This window comes from Chiloscyllium punctatum, chromosome 13 (assembly GCF_047496795.1).
Source record: "Chiloscyllium punctatum isolate Juve2018m chromosome 13, sChiPun1.3, whole genome shotgun sequence".
In the NCBI taxonomy this organism is placed as follows: Eukaryota; Metazoa; Chordata; class Chondrichthyes; order Orectolobiformes; family Hemiscylliidae; genus Chiloscyllium; species Chiloscyllium punctatum.
The window spans coordinates 42,137,793-42,163,982 of NC_092751.1; positions in this window are offsets into that span (position 1 = coordinate 42,137,793).

The following is a 26,190-nucleotide window of genomic DNA, read 5'->3' on the forward strand; positions in this document are numbered from 1 at the left end:
GAATGTAAACATAGCCTTTTTTCATCGAGGCATAGATTATAAGAACTATGCGGAACTGTGGTGAGGGCAAGATGGAATATTGTGTGTGGGTCTGGGAACAACATTACAGGAAGGAAGTGATTGTAGTGGAGGGGGTGCAGAGCAGATTCACCAGGATGTTCCCTGGGATGGAGCATATCAGCTATGGAGAGAGGCTGGATAATCTCAGGTTGTTTAGTTTGGAGGAGAGAAGGCTGAGAGGTCTGTGATTCAGAGGGATAGGATTACGAGGTACATGGACAGCGTGGACAGACAGCAGCTGTTGCTTTGACTCAAAGGGCCACATTTTTGAAGTGAAGGATTTGCGGTTTAGTGAATTTTGAGAATTGTTTTTCATCCAGAGGGTGTTGGGGTCTGGAATGCACTTCTTGAGAGTGGAGTTGTTATGGTAACCTCAAACCATTAGAAACCACATGGTTGGGCACTTCAAATGCTTTAAGATTCACGGCTACGGTCTTGTGTCAGAAAATAGGCCTAAAGTAGACCGTGCTGTATTTCTGGTAGTACAGTGCCTGTGCTTCTGTGATTGGATGGCTGTGGAAGGTCAACCATTGAGTAGCTTAAGGTAGGAATTGATGGGTTTCTGAAGATTATCTTAACAAAGTTGATAAGGGAGAACTTGTAATATTTTCTGGAAATATGTCAATGGCAAAATTAAGAGAAAAAAATTGCAGATTTCTTACATTCTGATACCAGATAATTGAGGACCGGGAAATAGCAGAACTATGGAGCAAATACTTTAGTTATGCCTTCACAGAAGAAAACAAAACAAAAAAGAAAACTTCCTAGCAATGCTAGGGAATTTCAGTCTTGTGAGAAAAAGGGAATAGAATGAAAATAGCAACTAAACAGTTTAGAGAGAGTATTGGACTGAAATTAATGGGCATAGACAAAGTCAACAGAGATTTCTGAAATGGGAATCATATTTGACAAAGTGGCTTTTAGAAAAATTATGTAGGAGGTATCAATGGAATCTCAGAAAGATTTTTGATAAAGCCCCAAGCCTATTGTGCAAATTTGAACCCTATGGGACTAGGGCTAATATATGGTCATAGATTTAGAATGGGAGAGCTGGCAGGAAACAGTGAGTAGGAATAAAACAATGTTTTATTTTTATATGGAAGGCTTGGAGGATATTGTAAGGATCGTGTCTTGGGCTCCAGCTATTCCCAATATCTTTGGGTGAGGGGCACAAATGCAATATTCCCAAGTCTGCTGACAGCACTCAACGATGTCAGCCTGTGAGTGGATGAGGAGGATGTAAAAAAGTTCCAAGGTGATTGAGACAAGTGGAGTGACTGGGCAAATACGTGGCAAATGGAGAGTAATGGGGAGATGAGAGGTTGTGTACTTTGATGGGAACAATAAAATGGCTGCCTCCCATTTGAAAAATGAGTGTTTGAAAAATGTTGCACTATAAATTAACTTAAGCTGCATTTTTGTTTATTTCTGCGTAGCCCTCAGAGTCCATGTAGGGCAGTGAGTTCTGAAGCCAGAAGTCAGTACTGGGAATGGCATTGGCACGCTGACAATTGTATATAGGCCCAGCAAGTGGGGAGCTGTAACATTGAAAATGAATCTGGATCTCCCTGTACACCAATCACTTGAAGCAATATTGCAGGAGTAGAAAGCAGGAAGGAAGATAAATGCTGTATTCACCTACATTTCAGGGGGATTTGAGTACAGGAGTAAATGTATCTCACTGCAGCTGTACAGGGCCTTGGTAAGACCCCATCTCGAACATTGTGCAGTATTGTGTGCAGTTTTGGTCTCTTTTCCTAACAGACGACAAACCTGACATTGAGGGAGAGTAGCAGAGGATGACCAGACTGACACCTGGGATGACAGACTTCTTGTGGGAGCAGAGTTTGGGGCGACTGGACCTGTATTCAATGGGCTTTAGGGAAATGAGTGAAAATCACAGTGAAATATATAACACTCTGACAGGGCGAGACAGATTAGAAGCAGGTCAGTAAATCGCCTGGCTGGAACGTCGAAAACAAGGGGCCACAATATTAGGTACAGACAGGCCACTTTGCATTGAGATGAGAATAAATGCCTGCACTCGGAGAGTGGCGAACCAGGGGTACTCTCTCCCAGATCAGGCTGTGGAAGTCAAGGGGCTGAATATAAATTAGGATTTCTGGCAACTAAAGGGATAGGGAGAGAGCAGGAGTATGGTGTGAAGATAGCAGATCAGCTATTATTCCCGGTTGTTCTCCAATAACACAATAACTGTGTTCCTGTACAACACTGTGTTGTAGAAAATCGTGCAATATTAATAATGGGGTCTATGGAAAAAAGAGGGTAAGTGGCGAACTCCCAAAAATATCAGTAAAAGCCAAAATTTAAATTTGGTCTAACACACAATAGGACAGTCTAAATAAATCTTTAAATTACATGTTGTAATGGAACAGTGCTGTAAATGTAACGCTTTCACATGACAGTCACTCACTGGTGCACTGTACCTTTCACCACAATCTTCACCAGAAAGTGCGCGGGGGCTGACCGACCAAGTGATACCGATGCCGAATTCCAGTTTTCCCCAAGATTCTCCCCACAGTTTGAAATAAAGTTCTTTCTAAATATAGACTACAATTCCCAGTTTCAGGCTCAGTTTCATGGCCTGAAGAGCCAATTGCATTCCTGTTTTAGCTGAACACATCGATTGTACCTTTTGTAGACAGAGGGTTTCTGAGGCTGGGTTTGCTGTTCAGCTGGTGCCAGCCAAGGAATCGCGTCACAGTAAACGCCAGTTCACTTTATAGAAAAAGGTTCATGAATTGCATTGCAGCCGAATTGTATTTAATCAACACGCGTTATCAGTGAACTGCCTGTACATAGAATGGAGGCGCAAAACTGGTGGGCTGAATGGACTACAGCAGTTCTCATTTTATGGTTCACAATGTTTAAACATATTAAGGGATATTGTATGGGGAAAACTGCGTTGAGGAGTTGTTCGGCCATTAACGAGATAGCGAAAGCTCAATGAGTTGTATGACGTATTCCTTTCCTGATGCTTCTGTGCAGTGTGTGGGAAAGCACTGCAAATATTGCTACAAGCTCTCAGCTGTTAGGAAGGAGGTCTCTGCAGGGACAACAGGATTCTGTTTCCCATTCCCTTTTCTGATAACGAGGCTGGTGCCGGCTGTTCTCTCCGGTTTAACCTTTAAGATCTCGGAGCAGTTTAATACAATTGAGTGCCTTGCTTGCCCGTTTCAGAGACCATTGAAGAGTGTATCACATGTCTGTGTGTCTGAAGTCACGTTTAGGCCAGACCAGGAAAGCACGGGAGATTCACTTCCTGAAAGTACACTGGGTAAGGAGATCGACATCTACAATCGACATTGAACAGAAGTTCACTATTACTGACACCAGATAATAGATCTCGATATTTTATTAATTGTTTTTAACTTGCACCAGTTGACAGAGAATTATCCTGGTCTGGATTAGCAATCCAATGACAATTCCACAATAGCACCATCTCCAAATGGGGACCTATTGGAAATCACACTGAACCGATTATTTCTGTGATGTGTGACAGCTCTATCAAAAATAACCCCAGCCAATTTGACTATCGTGATGGGATTGAGGGCGTGGTAATTGGTCCGATTGTAATTATTCCCTTCTTAGGGGATGGGACATAGTTGAGTAATTACCCACATTGCCAGGGAGTTGTCAGAGTTGGAGCTGGAATGAAACAGCTTCCCCAGGGACACGGCTTGTTGTGTAGCACAAGTCTTCAGTCCTATTGCAGGAACGGTGTCCGGGCCAAATGCCTTTGTCATATCTACAGTGTTCAGTTGTTGCTTCATATCACATGCAGTGAATTGAATTGGTTAAGACAAGCAACTGTGCTTCTGAGGGTATCATATTGAGGGTGAGGTGGGTAATCGACTCAACACTTCTGGATGAGGATGGTGCAGATACATCATCTTTTACACTGACGTACAGGGCTGTTCCATTATTTGGGATGGGGATATTTGTGGAGTCCTCTCCTCCAGTAAGTTGTTTAATGGTCCACCGACTTTTATGCATGGATTTGACAGGACGACAGAGCTTAGATCTCATTTGTTAGTCTTGGGATCATCTCTCTCTCTGTATCAGATGTTAGTCCTGCTGTTCGTAGTGTAACCAGTCAAGTGCGGGAGCTTTAATGGATTGTCATCAGGTTTAGGTGCACGTGATTCCGACCTGACCATGTTCACCCGCACTCGTCACTGACCCATGGATCGGCTTGATGGAAATGGTAGATGGATGGACTATCCTGGGGGAAAGGTTACAGATTGTCATTGAAATCTACAGCATCAGATGATAACCAATTTTTAGCTGCAATATCTACAATTCAATTCTACTGACTGCCCCCCAGTTCGCACTGAGACCCATTCACCCATCAGCCCTGTACTCAGTGACCTATTCTGGTTTCTGATGCGGAAATACTTCCATTTTCATATTCTCATTCTGCTGGAAGTCTTTCCTTGGTGTCACGTCTCCAATTTGTTACATAAGCAATATCCATTTAAGGGAATAATCTGAATCTTTTCCTTTCAGTAATGCCATCTTCTGTATTTGAAGTGACTGTGTTTCCTTCTGTTTTTCTCCCTGACCATGATTCAGAGCTCTGCCGTGTCAGTGATGCCAGCCTTATGCAGTTTCAGAGTCAAGGAACTTGTCACCATGCGTTACTGTTCAGTTCCCAGTGTACAACGCTCCATGTTGGACAGGATGTTTGGCGATCTTTGACAATATTTCGTTGGAAATTGTTCAAAAACAGAAATTGCTGAAGAAATTGCGAAAGATGTTGAAGAATTTTCTGGAGTGAATGCAGAGTTAAACGTTCAGGTCCAGTGAACCTTCTATAAAGGCTTTTTATATTTATTTCCAGTATCCATAATTATTTATGTAATTGAAAAATTGTTCTGCGCCTAATCATTTCTGGAGAAACTCAGCAGGTGTGTCAACATCTGCAGAGAAAGAGAAACAGATTTAGCGTTTCCAGTCCAGTGTGACAATTCTTCAAAACTGAATACAATTGCAAAATGGTCTTTTCGTCCATTGCCAGATGTAGAGGATGGGTGGCAGGGAAAAGAGGGTGTGGCAAAAGAAAAATTGGCTTTTAGCAGTGGTGAAAGGAAAGATCCTATATAACGGGTCGAATTTAAGGTGTGAATGGAGGAAAGGGGTTCTCTCTATTGAATGCAAGATAAAAAAGATACAACCACACAAAGCTATACAGAGGCCAGGAGGGAGAATGTTGACCATGTGGTATGATATAAATCTGGCCACAGAAACGTTTTCACTTTCGTGATCATCACCCCCTTTAGATAAAGGAATTCAGGTGCTTGACTTCGTATTGGCACTAGCAAGCGTTTCATGCTGCCTTAGTATTGTAACATGGAGAAAAACAAATCACAGTTTGACTTTTGGGCTGAGTGTTGGTTACCTGTCATTTTTAATATTGTTTAATTTTGCAGTGCTTACCTTTAAACGCTTGTTCTTGAAGATTGTATCAGATGGAGTGTAGGATGTTGAGGACTGACATTATACAAACTTATAAAATCATGAGAGGTATGGATAGGGTGAAGAGCCAAGGTCTTTTCCAAAGGGTAGGGGAATCCAAACATAGAGGTAATAGGTTTAAGGTGAAAGAGGGTAGATTTTAAAGGGACTAAACGGCAGCGTTTTTACACTGAGGATGGTGTGGGTATGGAATGAGCTTCCATAGGAAGAGTGGGAGATGTAAGGACAGCTACAACATTTAAAACTCATTTGGACAAACATATGAATGGGAAACATTTAGAGGCACATGGACCTAATGAAAGCAGATGGGACTAGTATAGTTTGGAAGATCTGCCCAGCATGGACATTTAGAAAAGCTTCACGCAGAGTCAGGGTGGTTTTGTGAAAGGGAAAGGATATTTTGCCTGTAAAATCATGCAAAGTATTTCTGGAGATACCTGTAAATGTAACAAGCGGACTTGATAAAGGGGATCTGGTAGACACGAGCCTTTGCAGAGATCTTCCACAAGATATTACAAAACAAAAGTTCTTACACAAAACAGAAGCTCCAGGACGTCGGATACTGTATTAACATGGGATGATGATTGTTTAACACAGAAATCAGAGAGTCAGGATTAATGGATCTTTATGGTAAAGGTTTATCTGCTGGAGTACCAAAAATATCAGTCTGATGGCATCAGTTATTTGCAATCTATGCTGACAGCCTGAAGGAGGGAGCTGAGTGCAATATACATCCGAGTTTGAGGATGACACTGAGAATCAAAAGGCAGGCTGTTACTTAATGGAGAGGACTTCCAGAAAAGGAACAGTAAAGGCATTGGAGTCTTCCTGGGTATGAAACATAAAGTCTGCATGATGATGCAGCAAGGAACTTGGTTGGTTCATTCGGGGGGTTCCTGGGAAGAAAGGGTTGTGTTATTGAAAATCTCTAAGATGGTCAGGCGATAATTCATTGGGGTTTAAATGAATGAGGAGTGATACTGCTGAAACCTACAAGACACAGAAGGGGTTGGAGAAGGTAGATGTTGAGAAGTTGTTTCCATTGTTGGGCAAAGTGTCGAACTCGAGGATATCGATACTGAATAAGGAACATCGATTTCAATCTGAGATGCAGAGTAATGTCTTCTCTCCGAAGATAGTGAATGTCTGGAATTCCATAACTCAGAGAGGTGTGGGGGGATACAAGGAGTTAGCAAGAGAGTGGAGTTGAGCCCTGGAGTAGATGAGCCATGTTCTTATGAAATGACAGGGTTAGCTTGAGGGGCCGATTGACCTACTCCTGTTCCTATTTATTAATTTCACATGTTATGCTTTTGGAAAGTAACGTGTTATTTTGCTGGAAATCGTGTTGTACAATGTTGCATTCAGGCAGAGCAGAGGATTTGTTGTTTTAACTCTGGGTGGGGTATGTGGCTGTATTCCTAAAGTATCTGGGTCTGCAACATAACCCATGTCTGGAGCAGAAGTGACAGAGAGTGGAAGCCTGGAAACAGGGACTGGGGGTGGGGTTGGTGGTCACTTCCTGATCCAGTCTGGATTTTCCAAGTACATTTCCAAAACTCCACCTAACCATCGGAGTGGCCTCGATCTGTCCCTGTTTAGCATGTCTGAGGGCTGAATGGAACATCAGAACATAGGGCTGAGGGACACAAGTGGGCCATTCGGCCCTTTGACACTACTCCACTAATAAATAAGGTCATGTCTCATCTCATTGTGTTCCCAGCTGCACTTTTCTTTCCATGCACCATTATCCCTGATTAACCTGTCCATGGAAAATCAGACAAAGCCAGCTTAGATATAATTTAAAGATTCAGCCATCCCAGACTTCTGGGTAAGAGAATTCCCACTTGACTGAAGTCCTACTTTGTGTATTTCTCCTAATTCCTGCTCTGATGGAGGTTGGAGGGTATCACTGTTTCCTTTTCTCGTCCCATTCCTCCACTGCTGACACATAATTTTAAATGTAGCCAGGTTGGTGATATGGCAGATGATAAAGTTCTCAGACTGAGTCAGGTTCAGTGACAGGAACAAGTCAGGAAGATTTCTTTAGTCAGCCACAAGTAATTAATATAACTAACGGATGTGCATGGTGGATCTGCGGTTAGCACTGCTACCTCCCATCACCAAGTAGCTGCGTTCAATTCCAACCTCGGGCAACGCTCGATGTGGATTTTGAACATTCTCCCCACGTCTGTGTGGGTTTCCTCCCAGTGTTCCAGTTTCCTCCCACTGTCCAAAGGTATCCAGCTTAGAGCGGATTGGCTATGCTAAATTGCCGAGAGCGCCCAGGGATGTGTTGGTTAGATAGGTTAGTCATGGTAAATTCAGGGTTACATGGATAGAGTAGGGGGGCAGGTCCGGGGGGGTGGGGGGGATTGTGGATACTGTTACGAGGGTCAATGTGGACTTGATGGACGGAATGTCCTGCTTCCACAATGTCGAGATTCTATATAAACAACACGGAGTTTTACTATACAAACACCCAGTGGGTATCTATCTGATCACTCTCCTCTAGGCTTTGTCTGTTTCAATAAGATCACCTCTCATTCCACGAGTAACATGCTAAAGCCGTCATAATATAAGACCCTCATCCCTGGAATACATGAAGTGAAATATCTATGAACTGCTTCCAATTTAATTATATCCTTTCTCAGGTAAGGAGACAAAAATAATCTCATACACAGATGAAGTTAATTTTTGTTTTCTCAATGGTGATAGTATTTGTAAATTCCCACACCATACCCCCACCTCCCCCCCCCCCCCACTCCCACCCCCACCCCCGTCGCACTCTCTTAAAATCCTGGAAGATGCATTTTCCAAATTCAGTTATCTTGCATCGTGGCACATTATTGTAGAAGATTTCAACTGTCTTATGGACACCACGGTGGACAGAATGTCCAAAGGTGCCCCAATACCCTCGGTATAATGTAAGCAATTAGTGGATTTGTGTGCAGAAAGAGAGCTGGTGGATATCTGGAGGCAGATCCACATCACAAGTAAGGATTTTATTTTCTTCTTTAACCGGCATAAATGCGACACGAGGGTTGATATCTTCCCCATTCCTGCAACAATCTTAGATTCGGTGGCATCCTGCACAATTAGGAATATTACCATTTATGACCATGAAGCAGTATACTTATTGATTAAGATTAAGGGCAATATAACAGCTTCGAGACACGAGCGAATCAATCTCTTTCGTATTAAGACTAGTTGGTTAATTGAGTATTTAGATTAGATTACTTACAGTGTAGAAACAGGCCCTTCGGCCCAACAGGTCCACACCGACCCGCCGAAGAGCAACCCACACAGACCCATTCGCTGACATTTACCCCTTCACCTAACACTACAGGCAATTTAGCATGGCCAATTCACCGAACCTGCACATGTTTGGACTGTGGGAGGAAACCGGAGCACCCGGAGAAAACCCACGCAGAGACAGGTGTAATGTGTAAACTCCATACAAACTGTGGCGGGAGGGCGGGGAGGACAAGTGAGGTGAGGCCAAGAGCGGGGAGGGTGAGAGGGAGGGAGAGGGTGAGAGAGGTGAGAGCAAGTGAGGGGGAGGGTATGAGAGCGTGGAGGGTGAGAGAAAGGAGAGAATGAGGTGAAGGCAAGAAGGAGGGAGAGGGTAAGAGAGGGGAGGGCGAGCGAGGGGAGAGAGGGAGGGGAGGGTGAGAGAGGAGTCAGTGTGAGAGAGGGGAGGACGAGAGAGGGAAAGGGAGGGAGGGGAAAGCGAGGGGGAGGGAGAGGAGCGAGGGAGGGGAGGACAAGTGAGGGGAGACCAAGAGAGGGGAGGCCGGAGAGGGGAAGGGAGGGAGGGGAAAGCGAGGGGGAGGGAGAGGGTGAGAGCGGTGAGGGCAAGAGAGGGGGATGAGAGAGCGTGGATGGCAAGAGAGAGGGATGGAGGTGAAGGCAAGAGAGAGGGAGAGGGCGAGAGAGGGGAGGTGAGAGAGGGGAGGGAGAGAGGGGGAGGGCGAGAGAGGTGAGGGCAAGAGACGGGAGGGAGGGGAAGATGAGAGGGATTGAGAGGGCGAGAGAGGGGAGGTCAAGAGAGTGGAGGGCGAGAGAGATGAGGGAGAGAGGGGAAGAGTGAGATAGAGGGATGGGTGAGAGAGGTGAGGGCGAGGGAGGGGAGGACAAGAGAGAGAGGAGGGTAAGAAAAGGGAAGGTGAGAGATGGGAGAGAGGTGAGGATGAGAGGGAGGGAGAAGGCGAGAGAAGGGAGGGCCAGAGAGGGGAAGGGAGGGAGGGGAGGGCGAGAGGGAGGGAGAGGGTGAGAGAGGTGAGGGCAAGTGAGAGGGGCAAGAGAGCGTGGAGGGCGAGAGAGATGAGGTATGGAGGTGAAGGCAAGAAGGAGGGAGAGGGCAAGAGAGGGGAGAGCGAGAGAGGGGATGGAGGGAGGGGGAGGGCGAGAAAGGGGAGAGAGGGAGGGGAGGGCGAGAGGGAGTGAGAGGGTGACAGAGGGGAGGGCGAGAGAGGGGAAGGGAGGGAGGGGAAGGCGAGAGGGAGGGAGAGGGAGAGAGAGAGGTGAGGGCAAGAGAGGGGGGCAAGAGAGCGTGGAGGGTTAGAGAGAGGGATGGAGGTGAAGGCAAGAAAGAGGGAGAGGGCGAGAGAGGGGAGGGCGAGAGAGGGGAGGGCGAGAGAGGGGAGGGAGGGGAAGATGAGAGGGATTGAGAGGGCGAGAGAGGGGAGGTCTAGAGAGTGGAGGGCGAGAGAGATGACGGAGAGAGAGGGAGAGTGAGATAGAGGGATGGGAGAGCGATGGGAGGGCGAGGGAGGGGAGGGCGAGAGATATAGAGGAGGGTAAGAAAGGGGAAGGCGAGAGATGGGAGGGAGAGAGTTTAGGGAGGGAGGGGGGAGGGCGAAAGAGGGGAGAGAGTGAGGGGAGGGTGAGAGAGGGGAGAGCGAGAAAGGCCATGGTGAGATAGAGGGATGGGCGAGAGAGAGGGGAGTGTGAGAGTCGAGAGCAAGAGAGAGGGATGGGCGAGAAGAGGGATGGGCGAGAGAGAGGGGAAGGTGAGAGAGGAGGGCGAGAGAGAGCAGAGGGTAAAAGAGCGTGGGAGAGAGAGGGGAGTGCGAGAGGGGAAGGCGAGAGAGGGTAGGGAGGGGGTGGGAGGGCGAGAGAGGGGAGAGCGAGAGAAGGGTGGTGAGATAGAAGGATTGGCGAGAGAGAGGGGAGTGTGAGACTGGAGAGGAAGAGAGATGGATGGGCGATAGAGGGATGGGCGAGAGAGAGGGGAGGGTGAGAAAGGAGGGCGAGAGAGAGCAGAGGGTGAGAGAGTGGTTAGCGAGAGAGGGGAGTGCGAGAGGGGAAGGCGAGAGAGGGGAGGGAGGGGATGGGAGGGCGAGCGAGGGAAGAGAGGGAGTGGAGGGTGAGAGATTGGAGGGAGGGAGGGGAGTATAAGTGAGGGGAGGCCGAGAGGGGGGAGGCCGAGAGGGAGGGAGAGGGTGAGAGAAAGGAGGGATGGAGGTGAAGGCAATAAGGAGGGAGAGGGAAGAGCGGGGAGGGCGAGAGAGTGGAGGGCGAGATAGAGGGATGGGTGAGAGAGGGGAGGGCAAGAGAGGGGTGAGCGAGGGAGGGGAGGGCGAAAGGGAGGGAGAGGGTGAGAGAGGTGAGGGCACCAAATGGGGGAGGGCGAGAGAGGGGACAGCAAGAGAGACGAGTGCGAGAGAAGGGAGGGATGGAGGTGAAGGCAAGAAGGAGGGAGAGGGCAAGAGAGTGGAGGGTGATAGAGGGTAGGGTGGGAAGGGGAGGATGAGAGAGGGGAGGGAGGGAGGGGAGGGTGAGAGAGGAGTCAGTGAGAGAGAGGGGAGGACGAGAGAGGGGAGGATGAGAGGGAGAGGGAGGGAGAGAGAGGGGAGTACGAGAAAGGGATGGCGAGAGAGGGGAGGGCGAGAGAGGGGAGAGCGAGAAAGGGGATGGTGAGATAGAGGGATGGGTGAGAGAGAGGGGAGTGTGAGAGGGGTGGGTGAGAGAGCGGAGTGCAAGAGAGGGGAAGGCGAGAGAGCATAGGGAGGGAGTGGGAGGGCGAGAGAGGGGAGAGAGGGGAGGGCGAGAGAGGGGAGGGAGGGAGGGGAGGGCGAGCGAGGGGAGGGCGAGTGAGGGGAGGGAGGGAGGGGAGGTCAAGTGAGGAGAGGCCGAGAGAAGGGAGGGCGAGAGGGAGGGAGAGGGTGAAAGAGGTGAGGGGGAGAGGGGAGGGCGAGAGAGAGGAGGGCCAGAGAGGGGAAGGGAGGGAGGGGAGGGCGAGAGGGAGGGAGAGGGTGAGAGAGGTGAGGGCAAGAGAGGGGGGCAAGAGAGCGTGGAGGGCGAGAGAGAAGGATGGAGATGAAGGCCAGAAAGAGGGAGAGGGCGAGAGAGGTGAGGGCAAGAGAGGGGAGGGAGGGAGGGAGGGGAAAATGAGAGGGATTGAGGCGGCGAGAGAGGGGAGATCGAGAGAGTGGAGGGCGAGAGAGATGAGGAAGAGAGAGGGAAGGGCGAGATAGAGGAATGGGTGAGCGAGGGGAGGGCGAGACGGGGAGGGCGATAGAGCGAGAGAGAGGAGGGCAAGAAAAGGGAAGGCGAGAGATGGGAGGGAGGTGAGGTCGAGAGGGAGGGAGAAGGCGAGAGAGGGGAGGGTGAGTGAGGGGGCAGGCGAGAGACAGGAGGGCGTGAGAGGGTAGGGAGGGAGGGGAGCGTGAGAGAGAAGTGAGTGTGAGAGAGGGGAGGACAAGAGAGGGGAGGACAAGAGAGGGGATGACAAGAGGGAGAGGGCGGGTGGGGAGGGCGAGAGAGGGGAGGGTGAGAGAGGGCTGGGCGAGATACAGGGATGGACGAAAGAGGTGAAGGCGAGAGAGGGGAGAGCAGGAGAGAGGGGTAGAGAGTGAAGAGGGGGGAGAGAAAGTGAGGAGGAGAGAGGGGAGAGAGGCTGGAGAGAGAGTGGCAATAGAGATTGGGATGGAGAGAGGGGAGGGAGAGAGGGGGAAGAGAGGTCGGCGAGATAGAGAAGTGGAGAGAGGGGGGAGCATGGGGGTTGAGAAGGGAGGATTAGAGACGGCGTGGAGGGTGTGTAGGTGGTTAGCGGACAGGGGTGAGCGGAGGGGGAAGAGAGAGGCAGGAGAGAATGGGATGGGGAGATAGGGAGGGTGCGTGAGGTGGCGAAAGGTGGAGGGAAGGGGGGAGAGGAGGGGCGTGGGAGAATGGGGAGAGGAGGGAGAGACAGACAGCGGAAAAGGGGGGAGAGAGGGGTAAGAGGGAGAAGAGAGAGGGAGAGAGGGAGGGGAAAGAGCGGGGAGGGCGAGAGAGAGGGTGACAGAGGGTGAGGAGAGAGCGTGGAGAAGGGGGAAAGAGAGAGGGAGCGAGAGAGAGGGGAGAGAGAGGTTGAGAGAGATTCTGATCCAACACTGAAAATTGACAATTCAGTGGCTGAGCTCTTTCAGGTTTTGTATTATATAATATATACAATATCTCATATACATTGTTGTATAGAGCTGTTTGTCTGCGCATAAATATTGTTTTGCATTAGAGCTGATCTGTTAACATGTAAATATTACCGTGCATCGAACCATCTCTGGTTATTAATAAATATTTTTTGATTTGGAACTGTTTGTTTATAAATATAAATGTTGTTGTGGATAGGAACAATTCAGGTTAAATCCAGTTTTGTTTTGGAGATGTACATGCTTTTTTATAAATATTGTTGAGCATTGGAATTGATATGAATTATATCCCAGAACGCAACAACATGCTGCATCAAAGCATCTTCCCCCTTGATATCTTTAGCTCAGGTTGATGGGCTCTGATAACATCAGCAACAGCACATTTGCCTTGTGTGTCAGAGAGAGTAGTTACATTTCACTTAAACCCTTCCTCAATCTCATTAAGAAGTGAGACACACTGGGACCCTCTCTGAGAAAATGAGATGCACTGTGACACTCTCTGGCAGAAAGTGACACACTCTGACACACTCTGACACTCTATAAGACACACTGTGACACTCTGACAGTCTTTGAAACACACTGTGACAATCTCTGACAGACTGTGACACACTATGACACATTCTGCGACACAGTGGGACCCTCTCTGACAATTTGACACGCACTAGGATACTCTCTGATCCTATCCTACACACTCGGAGACACACTGTGACACTCTCTGACACTCTCTGACACTTTTAGACGCACTATGACGCTCTCTGATTCTATCTGACACTCTCTGAGACACACTGTGACACTCTCTGAGACTCTCGGAGACATACTGGGACTATCTCTGACAATTTGAGACGCACTGTGACAGTCTCTGACAGACTCTGACACACACTGTGACATTCGTTGACATTCTTTGAAACACACTGTGACACTCTCTGACAAACTGTGACACACTCTGACACTCTCTAAGACACACTGGGACACTCTCTGACAATTTGAGACGCACTGCAACACTCTCTAATCCTATCCAATACTCACTGAGACACAACATGACATTCTCTCAAACTCTCTGAAAAGCACTGTGATACTCTCTGACAGACTGTGACACATTTTCACACTCTCTCGCAGATAGTGACATTTTCAGTTTCTCTCAGAATCTCTGACACACATTGTGATACTGTCTGTCACTCTCTTAGACACAATGTGACACTCTCTGACAGACTGTGACACACTGAGACACTCTCTGAGATGCACTGTGACACTCCCTGACCGACTGTGACACACTGTGAAATTCTCTGACACTCTCTGACACTTTGAGACACATGGTGACACTCTCTGATCCTATCTGACATTCTCTGAGACACAAAGGGATACAGTCTGACTCTATCTGACACTCTCCGAGGCACAGTATGAATTACTGAGACACTCTCTGACTCACTCTGACATCTCTGAGACGCACTGTGACACTCTATCACAGACTGTGACCATCTCTGAGCCAAATGCTGACACTCTCTGACACACTCTGAGACACAGTAAGAGACAATGTGACATTCTTTGACAGACTGTGACACACTGAAACACTCTCTGACTCTCTCTGATACACTCTTAGACACACTGTGACACTCTCTGACTCTCGGAGACACATTGAGACGCACTGTGACACTCTCTGATAGACTGTGACACACTCTGACACACACTCTGACACTCGTTGCCATTCTTTGAATCACACTGTGACTATCTCTGACAAACTGTGACACACTCTGACACTATCTGAGACATACCTGGACACTCTCTGACAATTTGAGATGCACTGTGACACTCTCTGACAGAAAGTGACACACTGTGACACACTCTGACTCTCTGAAACACACTGTGACACCCTCTGACACTTTGAAACACACCGTGACGCTCTCTGATCCTATCTGACACTCTCAGAGATGCACTGTAACAATCTCTGACTCTCTCTGAAACACACTGTGACACTCTCTGACACCTTGAGACACACTGTGACGTTCTCTGATCCTATCTGACACTCTCGGAGACACACTGTGACTCTCTCTGAGAAACTATGACAAATTGTGCCACTCTCTGAGACTCTCTGAGACACACTGGGAACCTCTCTGAGATTTTGTGATGCACTGTGACACTCTCTGACAGAAAGTGACACACTGTGACACACTCTGACACTCTATAAGACACATTGTGACACTCTCTGACTCTCTCTGAAACACACTATGACGCTCTCTGTGAAACTATGACAAACTGTGACTCTCTCTGAGACTCTCTGAGACACACCGGGAACATCTCTGAGAATTTGAGATGCACTGTGACACTTTCTGACACTCTCTGAAAAGCACAGTGACACTCTCCCACGCTCGCTGATACTTTGAGACGCACTATGACACTCTCTGATCCTACCTGACACTCTCTGAAACACACTGTCACACTCTCTGACTCTCGGAGACACATTGAGGCGCACTGTGACACTCTCTGACAGACTGTAACACACTCTGAGACACTCTGAGACACTCTGACACACACTGTGACATTCGCTGACATTCTTTGAAAGACACTGTGACAATCTCTGACACACTGTGACACACTCTGACTCTCTCTGAGTCTCTCTGAAACACACTGTGACACTCTCTGAGTAACTGTGACAAACTGTGACACTCTCTGAGACACGCTGGGATACTCTCTGAGATTTTGAGATGCACTGTGATACTCTCTGACAGAAAGTGACACAATGTGACACACTCTGACACTCTATAAGACACACTGTGACACTCTCTGACATTCTTTGAAACACACTGTGACAATCTCTGACAGACTGTGACACACTCTGACACACTCTGCGAGACAGCGGGACCCACTCTGACAATTCAACACGCACTGAGACACTCTCTGATCCTATACAACATTCACTGAGACACACTGTGACACTCTCCGACACTCTATTAGACAAACTGTGACACTATCTGACTCTTGCTGACAGTTTGAGACGCACTATGACATTCTCTGAACGTTTCTGACATTCTGTGAGACACACTGTAACACTCTGAGACTCTCGGAGACACACTGGGACACTCTCTGACAATTTGAGACGAACTGTGACACTCTCTGACAGACTGTGACACACTCTGACACTCTATAAGACACACTATGACATTCGCTGACATTCTTTGAAACACACTGTGACACTCTCTGACAGACTGTGACATACTGAGACACTCTCTGAGACACACTGTGACACTCTCAGACAGACTGTGACACACTATGACACTCTCCGGCACTTTGAGACGCACTGAGACACTCCCTGATCCTATCTGACATTCTCTGAGACACACTGTGATGCAGTCTGACTCTATCTGACACTCTCCGAGGCACAATATGACATACTGTGATACTCTCTGGCTCACTCTGACATCTCTGAGACACACTGTGACATTAGACAATAGACAATAGATGCAGGAGTAGGCCATTCAGCCTTTCGAGCCTGCACCACCATTCAATATGATCATGGCTGATCATTCCCAATCAGTATCCTGTTCCAGCCTTATCTCCATAACCCTTGACTGCACTATCTTTAAGAGCTCTATCCAATTCTTTCTTAAATGAATCCAGAGACTGGGCCTCCACTGCCCTCTGGGGCAGAGCATTCCACACAGCCACCACTCTCTGGGTGAAGTAGTTTCTCCTCATCTCTGTCCTAAATGGTCTACCCCGTATTTTTACGTTGTGTCCTCTGGTTCGGCACTCCCCCATCAGCGGAAATATGTTTCCTCCTGCCAGAGTGTCCAATCCTTTCATAATCCTATACGTTTCAATCAGATCCCCTCTCAGTCTTCTAAACTCAAGGGTATACAAGCCCAGTCGCTTCAGTCTTTCCGTGTAAGGCAATCCTGCCATTCCAGGAATTGACCTCGTGAACCTACGTTGCACTCCCTCAATAGCCAGAATGTCTTTCCTCAAATTTGGAGACCAGAACTGTACACAGTACTCCAGGTGTGGTCTCACCAGGGCCCTGTACAGCTGCAGAAGCACCTCTTTGCTTCTATACTCAATCCCTCTTGTTATGAAGGCCAGCATACTATTAGCCTTCTTCACGACCTGCTGTACCTGCATGCTTGCCTTCATTGACTGGTGGACAAGAACACCCAGATCTCTCTGAACAGCCCCTTTACCTAATTTGATACCATTGAGGTAGTAATCTGCCTTCCTGTTCTTGCCACCAAAGTGGATAACCATACATTTATCCACATTAAACTGCATCTGCCATGCATCTGCCCACTCATCCAACTTGTCCAGGTCACCCTGTAATCTCCTAACATCCTCATCACATTTCACCCTACCACCCAGCTTTGTATCATCAGCAAATTTGCTAATGTTATTGCTGATACCATCTTCTATATCATTTACATATATTGTAAAAAGCTGCGGTCCCAGCACGGATCCCTGCGGTACCCCACTGGTCACTGCCTGCCATTCCGAAATGGAGCCGTTCATCACTACCCTTTGTTTCCTATTAGCCAACCAATTCTCTATCCAATCTAGTACTTTGCCCCCAATACCGTGCGCCCTAATTTTACTCACTAACCTCTTGTGTGGGACTTTATCAAAAGCTTTCTGAAAGTCCAGGTACACTACATCCACTGGATCTCCCTCGTCCATCTTCCGAGTTACATCCTCAAAAAATTCAAGAAGATTAGTCAAGCATGATTTCCCCTTCATAAATCCATGCTGACTCTGTCCTATCCTGTTACTAGTATCCAGATGTGCCGTAATTTCATCCTTTATAATAGACTCCAGCATCTTTCCCACCACTGAGGTCAGACTAACTGGTCTGTAATTTCCTGCTTTCTCCCGCCCACCCTTCTTAAAAAGTGGCACAACATTAGCCGCCCTCCAATCCTCAGGAACCGACCCCGATTCTATTGAAGTCTGGAAAATAATCACCAGCGCATCCACGATTTCCCGAGCCACCTCCTTCAGTACCCTGGGATGCAGGCCATCAGGTCCTGGAGACTTATCAACCTTCAGACCTAACAGTTTCTCCAACACAAAATCCTGGCAAATATAAATTCCCTTAAGTTCAGGTCCTTCAGCCACTGTTACCTCAGGGAGATTGCTTTTGTCTTCCCCAGTGAACACAGATCTGAAGTACCCATTTAATTCCTCTGCCATTTCTTTGTTCCCAGTAATATATTCCCCTGCTTCTGTCTTCAAGGGCCCAATTTTTGTCCTAACCATTTTTTTGCCTTGGACATACCTAAAAAAGCTTTTACTGTCCTCCTTTATATTCTTGGCCAGTTTACCTTCGTACCGCATTTTTTCTCTGCGTATTTCCTTCTTACTAATCCTCTGTTGTTCTTTAAAAGCTTCCCAGTCCTCAGTTTTCCCACTTATCTTCGCTAAGTTATACTTTTTCTCTTTTAACTTTATATGTTTCTTTACTTCCCTCGTCAGCCACGGCCGTCCATGTCTCCTCCTGGGATCTTTCTTCCTTTTTGGAATGAACTGATCCTGCAACTTCTGCATTATACACAGAAATATCCGCCATTGTTCCTCCACGGTCTTCCCTGTTAAGGTATTGCACCATTGAACTTTGGCCAGTTGCTCCCTCATAGCTCCATATTTCCCTTTATTCAACTCAAATATTGTCACTTCCGATTGTACCCATTCCCTCTCAAATTGCAGATTGAAGCTTATCTCTCACAGACTGTGGCCATCTCTGAGCCAAATGCTGACACTCTCTGCCACTCTCTGAGACACAGTATGACAAACTGTGACACTCTCTGACAGACTGTGAAACAATGAAACACTCTCTGACTCTCTCTGATACACTCTTAGACACACTGTGACACTCTCTGACTCTCGCTGACACGTTGAGATGCACTGAGACACTCTCTGATCCTATCTGACACTCTCTGACACTTTCTGAGACACACTGTGACACTGTCTGAAAAACTGTGACAAACTGTAACACTCTCTGAGACTCTCTGAGACAGGCTGGGACGCTCTCTGAGATTTTGGGATGCACTGTGATACTCTCTGACAGAAAGTGACACACTGTGGCACACTCTGACACTCTATAAGACACACTGTGACACTCTCTGACTCTCTCTGAAATGCACTGTGACACTCTCTGACAGACTGTGACACACTGTGACACGCTCTGAGACACAATCTGACACTCTCTGACAGACTGTGATACTCTGACTCTCTCTGAGACTCTCTTAGACACTCTGAGACACTCTCTGAGACTCTCTTAGACACTCTGAGACACTCTCTGAGACGCACTGTGACACTCTCTGACTCTCTTTGAAACACACTGTGACACCCTCTGACAGACTGTGATACTCTGACTCTCTCTGCGACTCTCTTAGACACACTGAGACACTCTCTGAGACGCACTGTGACACTCTCTGACTCTCTCTGAATGGCACTCTGACTCTCTCTGAAACACAGTGTGACACTCTCTGAGACTCTCTGAGACAGACTGGGACCCTCTCTGACCATTTGAAACGCACTGTGACATTCTCTGACACTCTGTGACACACTCTGACATACACTGTGACATTCGCTGACATTCTTTGAAACACACTGTAACACTCTCTGACAAATTGTGACACACTCTGACACACTCTAAGACACTCTCGACAATTTGAGATGCACTGTAACAATCTCTGATCATATCCGACACTCTCTGAGACACACTGTGACACTCTCTAAAACTCTCTGAAATGCACTGTGACACTCTCTGACAGACTGTGACACACTATGACACCGTCTCACAGATAGTGCCACTTTCAGATTTTCTCAGAATCTCTGACACACATTGTGATACTGTCTGTCACTCTCTGAGACACAATGTGACACTCTCTGACAGACTGTGACACACTGAGACACTCTCTGAGACGCACTGTTAGACTCTCTAATCTTATCTGACACTCTCTGAGACACACTGTGACGCTCCCTGACACTCTCTGACACTTTGAGACACACTGTGATGCACTCGGATCCTATCTGACACCCTCGGAGACACACTGTGAGACTCTCTGATTCTATCTGAAACACACTGTGACACTCTCTGAGAAACTATGTCAAACTGTGCCACTCTCTGAGACTCTCTGAGACACACTGGGATCCTCTCTGAGATTTTGAGATGCACTGTGACACTCTCTGACAGAAAGTGACACACTCTGACACACTCTGACATTCTATAAGACACATTGTGACACTCTCTGACTCTCTCTGAAACAGACCATGACGCTCTCTGAGAAACTATGACAAACTGTGATACTCTCTGAGACTCTCTGAGACACACTGGGAAACTCTCTGAGAATTTGAGATGCACTGTGACACTTTCTGTCACTCTCTGAAAAGCACTGTGACACTCTCCCATACTCGCTGATATTTTGAGACGCACTATGGCAATCTCTGATCCTATCTGACACTCTCTGAGACACACTGTCACACTTTCTGACTCTCGGAGACACATTGAGACGCACTGTGACACACTCTGACACACACTGTGACACTTGCTGACGTTCTTTGAATCATACTGTGACAATCTCTGACAAACTGTGAAATACTCTGACACTATCTGCGACATACCTGGACATTCTCTGACAATTTGAGATGCACTGTGACGCTCTCTGACTCTGTCTGAGACACTCTGTGACACTCTCTGACTCTCTCTGAGACACTATGTGACACTTTCTGAGTCATTCTGTCATTCTCTGAGACACACTATAACACTCGCTCTCAGACTGTGACCCTCTCTGAGCCAAATGCTGACACTCTCTGAGACACAGTAGGACTCACTGTGACACTCTCTGACTCTCTCTGACACACTCTGAAATACATATAGCCTTTACTGAGAAACTGACACACTGTGACACTCTATGAGACAGACTGTGACACGTTCTGACTCTCTCTGACTCTCTGAGACACACTGTGACTCTCTCTGAGAGAGGCTGTGACTCTCTCTAGGACGCACTGTGACTCTCTCTGACACTCTCTTAAACATACTGTGACACTCTCTGACACTCTCTGTGGCATACTGTGACACTCTCAAAGACAGACTGTGACTCTCTCTGACTCTCTGAGACACACTGTGACACTCACACAATGTTTCACTCTCTAACTCTCTCTGACAATTTGAGATGCACTGTGACACTCTCTGATCCTTTCTGAGACACACTGTGGCACTCTCTGACAGACTGACACACTGTGTCACTCACAAAGACAGACAGTGACACTTTTTGACTCCCACAGACTAACTCTGAAATATACTGTAGGCTTCTCTGACAGAGCGTGCCCCACGGTGTCACTCTCTGAGATAGACTGCGACACACTCTGACTCTCTGAGATACACTGTGATACAGTCTGACTCACTGTGACACTCTATGATGCACAGTATGACACACTGCGGCACTCTCTGACTGTCTCTGACTCCCTGAGACACACTGTGACACTCTCTTACCCTCTCTGAAATTGACTGTGACACTCTCTGACTCTCCCTGACACTCTCTGTGGCGCAGCACGACATCCGTGACCGTCTCTGACAGATTGTGACAATCTGTGACACTCTCTGACTCTCTCTGACTAACTCCAAAATATACTGTAACCTTCTCTGACATACTGTGACACACTGTGGCACTTTCAGAGACAGACTGTGACACGTTCCGACTCTCTCTGCCTCTCTGAGACACGCTGAGAATATCTTTAGAAACACTGTGACTCTCTCTCACACTCTCTTAAACAAACTGTGATTCTCTGACTCTCTCTGACACTCTCTGAAGGACACTGTGACACTCTCTGAAACACACTGTGACACTCTCTAACAGACTGTGAAACTCTCTGACACACTCTGCGGCACACTGTGACACGCTCTGACAGACTGTGACACACTGTGACACTCTCTGACCCTCTCTGAGACTGGCCGTGATACTCCCTGACTCTCCCTGACAGTCACTGAGGCACAGCACGACATCTGTGACACACTCTGACAGATTGTGACAATCTGTGACACTCTCTGACTTTCTGAGATACACTGTGATACAGTCTGACTCACTGTGACACTCTATGATGCACAGTATGATACACTGCGGCACTCTCTGACTGTCTCTGACTCTCTAAGACACTCTGTGACACTCTCTGACTCTCTCTGGGACACTCTGTCACACTTTCCGAGTCATTCTGTCATTCTCTGAGACACACTATAACACTCTCTCTCAGACTATGACACTCTCTGAGCCAAATGCTGACACTCTCTGAGACACAGCAGGACTCACTGTGACACTCCCTGACTCTCTCTGGGACACTCAGTCACACTTTCTGAGTCATTCTGTCATTCTCTGAGACACACTATAACACTGTCTCTCAGACTGTGACCCTCTCTGAGCCAAATGCTGACACTCTCTGAGACACAGTAGGACTCACTGTGACACTCCCTGAATCTCTCTGACACACTCTGAAATACATATAACCTTTACTGACAGACTGACACACTGTGACACTCTATGAGACAGATTGTGACACGTTCTGACTCTCTCTGACTCTCTGAGACACACTGTGACTCTCTCTGAGAGAGGCTGTGACTCTCTCTTAGACGCACTGATACTCTCTCTGACACTCTCTTACACACTGTGACACTCTCTAACACTCTCTGTGGCATACTGTGACACTCTCAAAGACAGACTGTGACTCTCTCTGACTCTCTGGGACACACTGTGACACTCACTGAGACACACCGAGATTCACTGTGACACTGTCTGACAGACTGTGACACTATGACTCTCGCTGAGACTCACCTAGACACACTGTGACACTGTCTGACTCTCTCTGACACTCACCTAGACACACTGTTACACTCGCTGACTCTCTCTGACACTCACCTAGACACACTGTTACACTCGCTAACTCTCTCTGACACTCCCCTAGACACACTGTTACACTCGCTGACTCTCTCTGACACTCACCTAGACACACTGTTACACTCGCTGACTCTCTCTGACACTCACCTAGAATCACTGTTACACTCGCTGACTCTCTCTGACACTCACCTAGACACATTGTTACACTCGCAGACTCTCTCTGACACTCACCTAGAAACACTGTTACACTCGCTGACTCTCTCTGGCACTCACCTAGACACACTGTTACACTCGCCGACTCTCTCTGACACTCACCTAGACACATTGTTACACTCGCTGACTCTCTCTGACACTCACCTAGAAACACTGTTACACTCGCTGACTCTCTCTGGCACTCACCTAGACACACTGTTACACTCGCTGACTCTCTCTGACACTCACCTAGACACACTGTGAGCCTCTCTAACTCTCTCCGAAAGGCACTGTGACAATCTCTGAAGCACACTGTGACACTCTCTGAGACACACTATGACACTGTCTGACTCTCTCTCAAACACACTTTGACACTCTCTGACACTATCTGAAAAGCACTGTGAGACTCTCTGACAGACTGTGAGACACTGTTTCACTCTCTAACTCTCTCTGACAATTTGAGATGCACTGTGACACTCTCTGATCCTTTCTGAGACACACTGTGGCACTCTCTGACAGACTGACACACTGTGTCACTCTCAAAGACAGACAGTGACACTTTCTGACTCCCTCTGACTCACTCTGAAATATACTGTAGGCTTCTCTGACAGAGCGTGCCCCACGGTGTCACTCTCTGAGATAGACTGCGACACACTCTGACTCTCTGAGATACACTGTGATACAGTCTGACTCACTGTGACACTCTATGATGCACGGTATGACACACTGCGGCACTCTCTCACTGTCTCTGACTCTCTGAGACACACTGTGACACTCTGTGACTCTCTCTGATACTCTGGGTAACACTGTGACACTATGTGACCCTCTCTGAGATTGACTGTGACACACCCTGACTCTCCCTGACACTCTCTGAGGCGCAGCACGACATCTGTGACCATCCCTGACAGATTGTGACAAACTATGACACTCTCTGACCCTCTCTGACTCACTCCGAAGTATACTGTAACCTTCTCTGACAGACTGTGACACACTGTGGCACCTTCAGAGACAGGCTGTGACACGTTCCGACTCTCTCTGACTCTCTGAGACACGCTGAGAATATCTTTAGAAACACTGTGACTCTCTCTCACACTCTCTTAAACAAACTGCGACAATCTGACTCTCTCTGACACTCTCTGAAGCACACTGTGACACTCTCTGAAACACACTGTGACACTCTCTAACAGAGTGTGAAACTCTCTGACACACTCTGCGGCACACTGTGACACGCTCTGACAGACTGTGACACTCTGTGACTCTCTCTGATACTCTGGGTAACACTGTGACACTCTGTGACCCTACCTGAGATTGACCGTGACACTCCCTGACTCTCCCTGACACTCACTGAGGCGCAGCACGACAGCTGTGACACACTTGACAGATTGTGTCAATCTGTGACACTCTTTGACTTTCTCTGACACTCTCTTAGGCACACTGTGACACACTCTGACTCTGTCTGGGACACTCTGTCACACTTTCTGAGTCATTCTGTCATTCTCTGAGACACATTATAACACTGTCTCTCAGACTGTGACCCTCTCTGAGCCAAATGCTGACACTCTCTGAGACACAGTAGGACTCACTGTGACACTCCCTGAATCTCTCTGACACACTCTGAAATATATATAACTTTTAGTGAGAGACTGACACACTGTGACACTCTATGAGATAGACTTTGACACGTTTTGACTCTCTCTGACTCTCTGAGACACACTGTGACTCTCTCTGAGACAGGCTGTGACTCTCTCTTAGACGCACTGAGACTCCCTCTGACACTCTCTTAAACACTGTGACACTCTCTGACACTCTCTGTGGCACACTGTGACACTCTCAAAGACAGACTGTGAATCTCTCTGACTCTCTGAGACACACTGTGACAATCACTGAGTCTCACTGAGACTCACGGGGACACTCTCTGACAGACTGTGACGCTATGACACTCGCTGAGACTCTCTTAGACGCACTGACACACTGTCTAACTCTCTCTGACACTCACCTAGACAGGCTGTTACACTCGCTGAGTCTCTCTGACACTCACCTAGACACACTGTTACACTCTCTGACTCTCTCTGACACTCACCTAGAAACATTGTTACTCTCACTGACTCTCTCTGACACTCACCTGGACACACTGTTACACTCGCTGACTCTCTTTCTGACACTCACCTAGACCCACTGTTACACTCGCTGACTCTCTCTGACAAACATCTAGACACACTGTTACACTCGCGGACTCTCTCTGACAATCACCTAGACATATTGTTACACTCGCAGACTCTCTCTGACACTCACCTCGACACACTGTTACACTCTCTGACTCTCTCTCTGACACTCACCTAGAAACACTGTTACACTCGCTGACTCACTCTGACACTCACCTAGACACAGTGTTACACTCGCTGACTCTCTCTGACACTCACCTAGACACGCTGTCACACTCGCTGACTCTCTCTGACACTCACCTAGACAGACTGTTACACTCGCTGACTCTCTGACACTCCCCTAGACACACTGTTACACTCTCTGACTCTATCTGACACTCACCTAGACAAACTGACACACTCTCTAACTCTCTCCGAAAGACACTGTGACTCTCTCTGAAACACACTGTGACACTCTCTGAGACACACTGTGACACTGTCTGACTCTCTCTCAAACACACTTTGACACTCTCTGACACTATCTGAAAAGCACTGTGAGACTCCCTGACAGACTGTGAGACACTGTTTCACTCTCTAACTCTCTCTGACAATTTGAGATGCACTGTGACACTCTCTGATCCTTTCTGAGACACACTGTGGCACTCTCTGACCGACTGACACTGTGTGTCACTCTCAAAGACAGACAGTGACACTTCCTGACTCCCGCTGACTCACTCTGAAATATACTGTAGGCTTCTCTGACAGAGCGTGCCTCACGGTGTCACTCACTGAGATAGACTGCGACACACTCTGACTCTCTGAGATACACTGTGATACAGTCTGACTCACTGTGAAACTCTATGATGCACGGTATGACACACTGCGGCACTCTCTGACTGTCTCTGACTCTCTGAGACACACTGTGACACTCTGTGACTCTCTCTGATACTCTGGGAAACACTGTGACACACTCTGACCCTCTCTGAGATTGACTGTGACACTCTCTGACTCTCC